We start from the raw sequence: 12409 nt of genomic DNA on the forward strand, positions 1-12409 counted from the left end.
TGGGTAAGAAACGTACCTAAATATCATATTTAAATTGTCCGGAAGTCCTTAGTTACTCACACAGCCGCCATGTTGTTTTTTTTTTCAAAAAAATTATGAAGATTTTTCAAATTCATACAACAAAATGGCGGCCATTTAAAATTTTCTTTCTTAAATAACTCAAAAACCATTGATTTTACAAAAATGTTAAATGGCCGCCATTTTGTTTTATGAATTTGAAAAATCGTGATAATTTTTAGGTAGCTTTGTCTAGTTGTCATAAATGTTTGTGCAAAGTTTCCATTTCGTATGTTTAACCATTCTTTAGAAAAAAAAATAATAACTGAAAAAAACTAAATGGCGGCTGTGGGAGTAACTAAGGACTTCCGGACAGTTTAAATATGATATTTAGTTATGTTTCTTACCCAGGAGCAATGCCCTAAAATATTGGTAGAGAGTTCCAGGACACCCTATATACTGATGCTCTCTTTACTATACATACCATACCTGCAAAGGCTATATTATTTGAACCCTTATTCTTCGAGCAACATACATTACCTGTTTAAAATCTCTTCCAATAGTTATTTGTGTAACTAGTGGTGAAAGTGGCACTTTGCTGCACACGAGAGCAATGTTTACGCACGAGCCGCAGGCGAGTGTGGAATGATCTCGAGTGCAGCAAAGGCCTTTTTCACTCGTGTTACACATTATATTTTTCCTACAGCCACTATAAAGCATATAAATAATTAGTCTTTCAAACACTATACAAAACGTTTTTAGGTTCAGCTGGCAACACAAATAGGTGCCCTAGAGAAAGTAGTCAACGGTCCGTATCACTCCGCTATTTTTTCCTCGGCAAGCAATGTGTTCCGCGACTTGAGAAAATAGTTCCGTATGTTTTTGTAATTTGAAGTGGTTTCCGCGCCTAAAAAAAATGCTTAGAATGTATTTTCTTGTTTATTAAGATCGTAGGAAGGTTTTAAAAACGTTTAAAAGAAAAGTCCAGAAAGTTCAGAAATACCGAAACGATAAACACGAAATGACAGGTTAAATCGTAGTTATAATAGTCAATCAGCTGCTCATAGTATAATTATCTTTAAGTGTTGCCAACCTATTTCCAACCGTACACGGATTACGTGCATAATGGAACCACGCTGTTTTGTGTTGTTTCGTTTGAATCCTGATGTGCGGCAAAGTATAACCCGTACGGTAAAATATAAACCGTACGGCAAAGTATAAATATGCAGCAGTTAGCAGCTTTCTGTACTATAAACAGTACAAGGAAACCAACTTTGTCGGGTGACTGTAGGAAAACAATATTGTTTCCGCACAGCGAAACCTGTCACGGTATTTACTTATTATTTAACCAATATATTGCTTGTATGGACCTATTTCATTTTTATTCCCAGGTTATGTCCTAAGAGTAGCCGTTCAGGTCATACAAAATATTGATTAAACACTACAATAAATCTCGAATTAAAAATATTGGTAAATTTGCAAAAAAAGTGTAGAAAAAATCTTGAAGATATGTTTTGAACTCAAAACATAAGTTTTCCATTTAATCTTGAATCGTTAATTATTTACATTTATATTAGTCAATGTGGTTATTTCATGTTAAACGTTAAAAATACACAAATTTAAAAAGTTTCATATTAAAATAATTTATTTCAGCATTCTATAACGTAACTATGAAATCTTAATGAGCGGAGCGAAGCAAAGCTCTTTGGGACCAACTTCAATGCAATCTTTATAACACTTAATCTCAATAACGGCTAAACATATTTTAGCCAATCTTACCAAGGTTGTTTTTTAAAATGTTTGGATGGTTTGGACGTAACCTATTTCAATTTTCGATAATGCCTATATAATTTAAAAGTAACTCAAAGTTTTTAAATTTTAACATGGATTGCCATGATGGTTACAAAATAACGATGTAAAGCTGGGTTTTCCTAGGCGCGTAGTCGGCCAGCGGAGAGAGGAACGCGGAGAGCGGAATTGAAATTAACATGGCATTCCGCTCCGCTTCTAGGAAAACAGTAACATTAAATTTAAATAACATTAAATTGCCTAAGACAAGTGGAGTCCGCTCTCCGCGTTCCTCTCTCCGCTGGCCGACTACGCGCCTAGGAAAACCCAGCTTTAAGGCAAACAAAACAAAGAATCATAGCACATGTTAAAATCAAGCTACGACCTAAACACAGTACAAAGGAAAAAAATTCGGATGATGACAATTGATCAAATAATACAGAGAAAGTCTTAGGTTTACATTTAAGTCGCAATTTGGAAACGACCAATGATCGAATAGGTACATGCATGGATAAAATATACTTTCTTATTTACAGTGTTTTACAGATTTGATTTACGTAGCTAAATAAGGTTATAACAAAAAACATTTTGTCTTAAACAATTCATCGGTGAATCACATTCAGGGGTCCATCTTATAAATGGCAAACTTAAACAGGTCCGCGACGTAGAAGTGGTGAAGGATGTAGTAAAGGCGAGAAGTGTGGAGTATGGGAAACGTTTGTGGCGTGGCAGTTAGATATTTGTATCTAAAATACTAAAATGCTATGGGAAGGGGGAAACAAGTCCACGACGTAGAAAGTTGTGAAGAAAGTAGTAAAGGCTGGCAGTGTGGAGTGTAGGAACCGTTTGTGGCAGTTACATCAATGTATCTGCAATACTAAAATGGTATGTGAAGGGATGGAAACAGGTCCACGTCGTAGGAAGTGTCGAAAGATGTAGTAAAGACTTTCAGTGCAGAGTGTGGGTTCGCTTTGGGGCAGTTAGATTAATGTATATAAAATATTAAAAACTACGGGGAGGGACGGAAACAGGTCCACGGCGTAGGAAGTGGCGAATGAAGTAGTAAAGGCAAGCAGTGCGGAGGGTAGGAACCGTCTGTGGCAGTTATATTTTTGTATCTGCAATCATATAATGCTATGGGAAGGGAGGGAAACAGGTCCACGATTAAGGACGTGATAAAGGAATTAGTAAAGGCTAGCAGTGTGGAGTGTCTGATCATTTGTATTTTGTATTATATCTTTAAATATATTTTATTGATTGCTTTATTAAAAACTATGAAACATGATCGCTCCACTCAACTGGCTTTCACTGCTATGAAAGCAATCCTAGTTATCTAACGTAACGTAAGGTAACGTTATGTCTGGTTTTATACAGTGTGTAAATTAATTATTGAAACAAATCTGTATTTCTTAAACCGAAATAGATAGAAATATTCTGTTTGTAGCATTGATTCTTAACAAACTTACCGCATTTTTACTATTTGAAAAAATAAGTCACCCCCTACTCCCTAACCTGTTAAAGGGGTTAAAAATGTATTTTGGTGTAAAACATTGCGGAACCTTTGTTAAGAATCAACGCTACAAACAGAATATTTCTATCTATTTCGGTTTTATAAATACAGATTTGTTTCAATACTTAATTTACACTGTATAGTACATTGCAGAATTGACTGTCAAATAAGTCATCCAAAGGTTAAATTGTATATTTTAGTGATAAATCACGATCAGCTGTATTAAAGTAATAAAAATCGCAGTAAATGGATTCTAATTCTATTATTATGGAGACAATTTTACGTTATATCTAATTTTGTGTTAAAATTTGGGGAATTTCACTATTTTTCCCGCCGTCACGGGATAGAAACCTTGAATTTGAGCCCCCTCCTGTCGTTCTACAACTTCTTGGTCTCCCACAATTTTGACGCAAAGAATCACCTTACGTAATTAATAGACTAGTGGCTCCCCCACCTTTCTGCGACTTACCAGACGTCCACAATTTTCTTGTAAAATTTTTTTCTTACAGAATCAATTATAAGGATAGCACACCAACTTGTCCATCCACCATCTTGTCTTCTCAGCGAAATGTACCAACCCGAGCTATTATTTAAAAAAAAAAAAACGATATTATAAGACATCATAGTGCTAAGTTTGAAAAGCAAATTGTTCTTTAAAGCCATAAATAATGGCAATTTAAAGGCTTTTTACGTATTGTATGTCACTTTTACCATTACAATCGTCAAAAGTTATAAGTATAATCATTTTTTTTATCATAATAACCATTTAATAATACCATCGATCGCGGATAAGAATTTAACAAATGGGTTTGTTTATTTTAAAACTCTTTAGAATGAAAATGGTTTCACATATGGTTTAGAAAACATCTTGTGGAGTTCGAAAGCGAACCACCTCAATTCGGTGTGCTTTAGTGATGGTAGAAGCCATTTGACCGTCGTTTTAAGTGTTTGAGTGCGATTCAGTGTAGGTTCTAATTGTGTCAATGGAAGTGGGAAAACAGAGAAAGAGAGTGAAGATGAACCCACTGGCAGCTTCTACAAACAGTGTAGGACTACTGTAGTTGTCAGATTAGCATCGCTCTATAGAACGCTTCGATATGATTACATAATAATAAAATAAAAATACTATTTGGGAAGAAACTACTGATATTTTTAAGTGAGTAATATATAGGCATTAGGATTTTTGTACTTCAACTAATTGTGTCAAATTTGGGTGTCTGATAGTGGTTTTAAGGTGGCTATTTCAGTACAGCAATGGTTATTGCTAATACGTTGTAATGAGCAACAAACACTTTGAAATAATATATTTTTCTGATTCAGATGGTAGGAGAGGGGTTATCTTCTATAGTATACCCATTGCTCCTCATGGAGCCTATCCATCTACTTATCTACTTTATCTATTCTACTTATAATTCAGTTTTAAAAATCTTTGTACAACTAAATCTAGAGTTCAACTGGACCGATTTTATTAATTAATGGGTCGTTGGAAAGCTTAATTCTTTTAGATTTGCAAATAATTATGATAGTTTATTTTTGTTATGCTTTATGGTGAAAAATATTAAAAAAAATATTTTCCATAAGAAATACATTGAAAACTGGGTTTTTCACGCTTTTTATTTGGGTGTGACGTTTGGCTGCCTTTTTTTGTATTTCCAAGAAGTGTTCGGGGTATCAATTTGTAGAAGATTTTATCCTCTTTCAGAATATCACCTTCCACTTTCCTCGATTTCCCCAGCATTTAAAAGTTATTTGCAAAATAGCAAAGCAACCTCCGAATTTATAGTTGGGAAAATGCTGAGTTAGAGATATTTTTTACTTTGTTTTTTTTACTTTGTACAACTAAATCTATAGTTTTACTGATTCGATTTTGTCAATTAATGGGTTGTTAAAAAGCCTAATTCGTGTAGATTTGCAAATTATGAAAGTTTGATTGTATTGAACGTTTGACGTGAAAAAGTAAAAATCAAGAATACTTTAAAAACTGTTTTATTCAAGTTTCTATTCGTAGCCAACTTTGGGCTGCCTTTATTGAGTAGTATTAATTTGTAGGAACTTTTATTCTCTTTCTGAATATCACTTTCCTACTTTGGTCGATTTCCTCATCATTCAAAAGCTATTTAAAAAAAGGCTAGGTCACCTCCGAATTTATAGTTGTTAGAAAATACTTTAGTTAGAAATAGTTTTGTAAAACTTTGTAGAATTGAATCTACAGTTCTATTTGGCAGATTTAATTAAATAATAGGTCAATGGAATGTTTCATATGGTTTCATTCATGTAGATTTGCAAATAATTATGAATGTCTGAAGTTTTATAATCCACTTGCTAGGGGGGTTCCCGTGTGCATTTTATGTATAGAAAAACACCCTAAGGGATCATGTAGGTACTATGTGGGTTATCATTTTTCACGTGGGTGCCAGCTTGGCAGAGTGGGCATAACCTCAGAATTCGCCATTTTAAAAATGGCGGCGGCATTTATTACATGAAACTCATCGGGAGCTTATATCTCGATAACGATAATATATAGCGAGTTACTTTTATTACAATAAATGTTGCTTACACAATAAGGAACAACTTTTGTATTTACAAAAATGCCCTAAATATTACTATTTAGGAGTAGTTGAGCAATTTATGCTAATTTAACCTATAAATGTTTACTCTGTTTGACAAAAAATTCGAATATCTTTTAAAAAACTGTTCTTTTTAATTTGGCACATATCACTAATTGCTCTTTACATCTAAGGTCTAAATACCTCCGCCACAGCAAACCTGCAGACTAAGCAAACATTTATGTGGCTGCATTTCTACTAAAATATTAAAATTGACAGAGTGATTTCCTATTTGTAATGAGTAATGAGTACTTAAGCAATTTTCAGGAAAGGTATTGAGGTGTTTTTTTTTATATTTTTATTGAAATGTTGATAGCTTAGTATGAATGAAACAACATTTTCAAATAATTTGATTATAATATATCCATAAACAAGGAAACTAAAACATTTATTCTCCATAAGAATAACATAGGAATTTTAAATTTAATTTTTTTATTATCTCCGTAACTTTTGGGCATACAAAAACTCTTCAATATACAAAATTATTTCTTTTTTGAGCTCTACAAAATGGTTTGGTTCATTATACAATTTTGTGTTTTTAGGGTCAAAAATCGGAAAAATCTATTTTTACCCCACAAAACTCCCCATAAACCCCCGTTCCCATAGTCCGATCGTGCTGGCTTAATAGTCCAAACTCGTCTGAAAACGTAGTTTACACGTTTGTGATAAATGTCATTAAAATTGGATCATTTGTGCTCGAGTTATCAAATTAAGTCGTAGTTTTGTCTTCATACAGGATGTCGTAATGTTGGCTTTAAAAATGGCTCTTCGGAAGGTTTGCAGGAATTGTGGATACGACTTAGTACAGCCAGAACTTCATGATATGTACTTGTTCACATTATAGCAAACAGGCTTGGAAGTAACCTTTGCTCAGTTCTCCCAACACTCCATATTTTAACGGGCTGTGACTTTGCCAGCAAATTTGGAACAAAGCGTGCTACCCTAAAATGTAATCCAAGTACTTTGCTAATGGACTTTGGAAAAGATTGGGAGGAAGGGATAGAAAAAGTTTGAAAAACACAGAGAAGTATTTAGTTCACATTAAAAAAAGGATCGTCAGTGTGAAGCTATGAATGATTTAAGACACTGGATCACTGTCACTGTACTGGAGTCTGTTGTACTGTCACTGTACAACGAATACTCTTAAAGAATTGCATCCGTTGCTCGTGAAGAAATTCTGTCTAGTAGAGCTACTAGACAGCATATCTTACGTGCTTTTTATTGTACATACATCCAAATCCATTGCTTGGAAGAACGCGTTTTTCAACTCGATCCTTTAAAATTTGGATACAGTGATGGTGGTTACTCTTTGTTGGTTTTTGGTCAAAATTTGATTTCCAGCTTTGCCCAAGTGATCTATTAGACAGCTGCAACTGCAAAACCTGTCCCAATCAAAGCTGCATATGTGTACGAGACTAGCTGGCATACCGTGTTGCCCTTTCTTAAATGTAGAAGTGTTCCTATAGTTGACTGCCGCAATGCACACAAGTATATTGTTAGTCCAGTCAAGGAATGAGGTGTAGAGTGCGTGAGCAGGTAACTAAGCGATTCCTTCAGAAACTTGTTCAGGGGGCTTAGGGTGTTAACATACCAAAAGTCCTGACTCCTAGGTGGTGAGCCAGGGGGTGGAGGGGGGAAAAAGGGGGGGGGAAAGGTACGCATTTTGGGTTTTTTGATTATATCTCGAAAACTATCAACTTTTTGTATACTATAGTAAATTATAAAATTGAAGAAGATTAAATTTTCTACAAGAAAAGTATATAATGTGTTTATTTTGGTTCAACAGATTACGAGTTATAACTTATTTAATTGATATCTTATTAAAATCTCCTTCCATAAGAAATACATGCAAATTAGTATGCGAAATGGGGCGAATCCTATCCGCCCAAAGGAAATATAACTGATATTCTGGAAATCTTGACAAAATTTCCAGTAATTTGACACTTTAATCATTAAAATTGATCCAAAATTAAGGCGAGGGCGAGGTAACAAAATGTCGAGTTTTGGTGTTTTTTTATTGGAAATATAAAAAAAACCTTAAATCATCACATTTTTAAACGCTCTGCCTCGCTTTAATTTTTGACAAAATTTCATGATTAAAGTGTCAAATTACTGTAAATTTTGTCAAGATTTCCAGAATATCAGTTATATTTCCTTTGGGCGGATAGGATTCGCCCCATTTCGCATACTAATTTGCATGTATTTCTTATGGAAGGAGATTTTAATAAGATATCAATTAAATAAGTTATAACTCGTAATCTGTTGAACCAAAATAAACACATTATATACTTTTCTTGTAGAAAATTTAATCTTCTTCAATTTTATAATTTACTATAGTATACAAAAAGTTGATAGTTTTCGACATATAATCAAAAAACCCAAAATGCGTACCTTTCCCCCCCCCCCCTTTTTCCCCCCTCCACCCCCTGGCTCACCACCTAGGAGTCAGGACTTTTGGTATGTTAACACCCTAAGCCCCCTGAACAAGTTTCTGAAGGAATCGCTTAGTTACCTGCTCACGCACTCTACACCTACTTTTGGATCATTCATTGACTGGACTATGTGAACAGTTTCATTTTCTGATGACTATAAAAGGGAACCGATATTCCCCTTAACCTAAAAGGCTTATAATTTAGATCCAATAACTGCGCTCAAATTTAATGATCCACAAAACTAGTTTAATATCAATACAATCAGTCCGAAGCAGCCTACCACCAATGTCAAGGTACTGGTTGTGTTAACGAGACGTCAATGGTTGGCCGATGCACCAACTTTGCCGCCGGAATTAAATTTAATTCCATTTAAATATGAGTACTCATAAGGTTAACATGGGAAACTCCAGAGCCACTGGGGCGGAGCCCTATTGACGGATCCGCACCAAACTTCACACAAACCATCCTTGAATAATGCTTAATAATGCCTTAAAGTTTCATTACAACCTGTCGAGCGGTTTTGGAGTCCATAAAGGACAAACATACAAACATACATTGGATTTTATATATATAGATATGACAATTTTAATATTTTAGTAGAAATGCAGCCAGGTAAATGTTTGCTAAGTCTGCAGGTTTGCTGCGGCGGGGGTATTTAGACCTTAGATGTAAAGAGCAATTAGTGCTATGTGCCAAATTAAAAAGAACAGTTTTTTTTTTAAAGACAATAGAATGTTTTTGTCAAAGAGAGTAAAAATGTATAGGTTAAATTAGCATAAATTGCTCAACTACTCCTAAAAAGTTATATTTAGGGCATTTTTGTAAATACAAAAGTTGTTCCTTATTGTGTAAGCAACATTTATTGTCACGTGGGTGCCAGCTTGGCAGAGTGGGCATAACCTCAGAATTCGAAATTTTAAAAACTAAAACCCACAACATAAGTTTAACGGGTTTTAACGGGTTTTGGTTTTATTTGTTATAAAAGTAACTCGCTATATATTATCGTTATCGAGATATAAGCTCACGATGAGTTTTATGTAATAAATGCCGCCGCCATTTTTAAAATGGCGGATTCTGAGGTTATGCCCACTCTGCCAAGCTGGCACCCACGTGAAAAATGATAACCCACATAGTACCTACATGATCCCTTAGGGTGTTTTTCTATACATAAAATGCACACGGGAACCCCCCCTAGCAAGTGGATTATTATGGATTTATGACAGAAATGGGTTTGCCGGTATGCATAATCTTATCATATGAAACATGTGTAGATAATTTAACAGCTGATTGTTGTATTGTCATTTCAGTAATTTTCTTTGTTTGCATGTTGTTGTTCACAATTTGCATTTGTGGTTAATAATCCAGTAAATAGAGCTCTGTTAACTTACAAACGGTCCGGTAGTTCTAAATTTTTTATATGTTGTCTAGGTTGGTAAGTCGGTGTTTAAAATGTAAAATGCACAATTCCCCCCCCCCCTCCACGCAAAGCACCATATTGAAAAATCGAAGAAAATCGGCAATTTTTGAGATTTTTGCCTATAACTCCGTTTTTATCCGTTTTTGTTAAAAAGGCAGATATAGGTAGTCAATGTTGTAGACAGCTAAATTTCCTATAATATACGTTAGAATATTGTATCTACCACTTATGGCTAAGAACATTTTAAACCTCTACTTACCATCCTAGACAACATATAAAGAATTAAGAACTACCGGACCGTTTGTAAGTTAATCCCCCCATTTTTGTTTCTATTTACTGGACTATTAAAGTGTGTTCCTTATGTTATGTGTGTGTTTCTAAGGTTATGTGCTTAATCTGTACCATTAATATTAGTGAGTAAATTGGTGCATGGATTTCATAACTGTTGTAGAGACCGTTGTATTTAACCACAATGGGCTCTGTGGCTAGTGTTCAATAGAATCACCTATACTAAATTCATTATTACCCACCAAATCACATCGCAATTCGATATAAGTCTTGTGGTTGTTATTTAAAGTAATTTTCTATCCTATGCAGTTTTCCACACCTAGAAACATCGGTCCACCCGTCTGGTTCCAAAATTATAATTAATAATGACCAGGACCTTAGAAGGAGCCCAAGAAACACCATTTGGCACTATACTGCATTGTGATTGTGACGTTTCGTCGGCAATTCTTCACACAAATGACTCTGAGGCGTAACTATTTAGAGTAATCGTTCACTGTAAGAATGGAGGAATGCAATTCGGACCATGTTCCACTCCTTGTCTCCTACATTCTTCACTACGACTCCTGATAACCGAAGTTAATATTGTTAAATAACTTCATTCAAAAGATTTATTAATTAAACTCAATAAAACATGAGTTATATGTGTTATATCTAAACATATAACATTAAAATCACTGACTGACTGATTGACTCACTCACTCATCACTGATTCTCCTACTTCCCATTTTCCTAGGAGGCTGAAATTCGGTACACTGATTCTTTTTAGGCATTAAATAGGAAAACTAAGTAGTTTTTATTCAGATCGGACTTTTGGGCTCCACCCCAGTACCTCTGGAGTTTCCCATGTTAACCTTATGATTTTTCATATTTAAAAGGAATTAATGAATCTTATCAGCAGTTTAAATTCAACAAGTTGGTTCTATGATGTTCAATAGCATACAAGATTTACCAACAGAGTGCAGCACTGTATTAACTTTTTGTTTGGATGTATGCAAACAGCTAATTTGAACTGTTAAGCCCCAATCAATATTCAATGATATATAATCAACCCAAATGCACTTTTTATATACTGAATACAAACACAAAGAAGAGATTGGATGTATGATGACAAGAACAAAACAACAATTACAAGAATTACAATAATGGAAATGATAACTGAAATGAAGTGAGTAAATTGTTTAAGTTATTTTCAGTTATTTCTTTCAAACATTTACATCCAAACAAAACTTACTTAAATCAGCTTATCAAAAACATGAACAAAGTAGCAAGAAAAAGCTGTGATACGCAATGAGAACTAACTGTCAAATACTAAATTGTTGTGGTATTGTGCGAATAGGGTAATTTAATTTTTAAGAGCATAATTCATCAAATTATTGACTTATTTTTTTATTTTAATACTCTCCTAGGGCTCTGCCCTGACAGCTTATTGAGTCCAATGTAGTTTTTCGAAGTAACCATGTAAAGCCACTCAAACTGCCTCCTAACCTGGTACGGCAATCCATAGTTTTATTAATACGTTTGAAGTCAAACGGGGCGAAGCCTGCGGGTAACAGCTAGTCTATTATTTGAAGTATAGTCTAATAAACTTGGAAGGTGTAATGTATGTTGTCCTTGAAGTAGGTAGAAACAATTTTTGTTTTCACAAAGCTTAGTTAAAAAGTATTTCAATAAGCTCTACCGTCAAAATAAATAATAATTCTAAATTAAAAAAAAAAACTTAATATATACCGTACAAAGCTACAGTTTTGCGTTTTTATCTATACTATTATAAAAAAGAGGTGGTGTCTGTGTGTATGGGAAAAGTAAACGCGAAAACTACTGGTTGGATCGGGCTGAAATTCGGCATGATGATAGCTCATATTCCCGATTAACATATAGGCATATTTTTATCCCAAAAATCCTTCCGGGCTCCGCCCCAGTGGCTCTGGAGCAAAGGTTCCCATGTTAACCTTATGAGAAATGGAATTAATGAATCTTAACAGCTGTTTCAATTAAACAAGTTGGTTCTGTTCTATGATGTTCAATAGCATTAAAGTTACAAGGATTACCAACAGGGTGCAGCACTAGCATTATTTCTTTTACATTTATGACAACAGCTAATTTGCAACCAAAAGGTGAGTGAGCGTAGCGAACGAACTTCAACCTGGAGGCGAGTGAGCGTAGCGAACGAGCTAACCTGAAGGCAAGTGAGCGTAGCGAACGAGCTAACCTGAAGGAAAGTGAGCGCAGCGAACGAGCTCCAACCTAAAGGTGAGTGAGCGTAGCGAACGAACTTCAAAAAGAACCGAAATTTCTTAAACCATGTCCTCACTCATAACTGCTATAAGCATTTGATACTTATATGCCAACCCCGTACGAAGGACGGGTACTC

The sequence above is a fragment of the Macrosteles quadrilineatus genome, unplaced genomic scaffold, assembly GCF_028750875.1.
Source record: "Macrosteles quadrilineatus isolate MER2022 unplaced genomic scaffold, UCM_ALF_1.0 Scaffold_1__1_contigs__length_201487025, whole genome shotgun sequence".
Lineage (NCBI taxonomy): Eukaryota > Metazoa > Arthropoda > Insecta > Hemiptera > Cicadellidae > Macrosteles > Macrosteles quadrilineatus.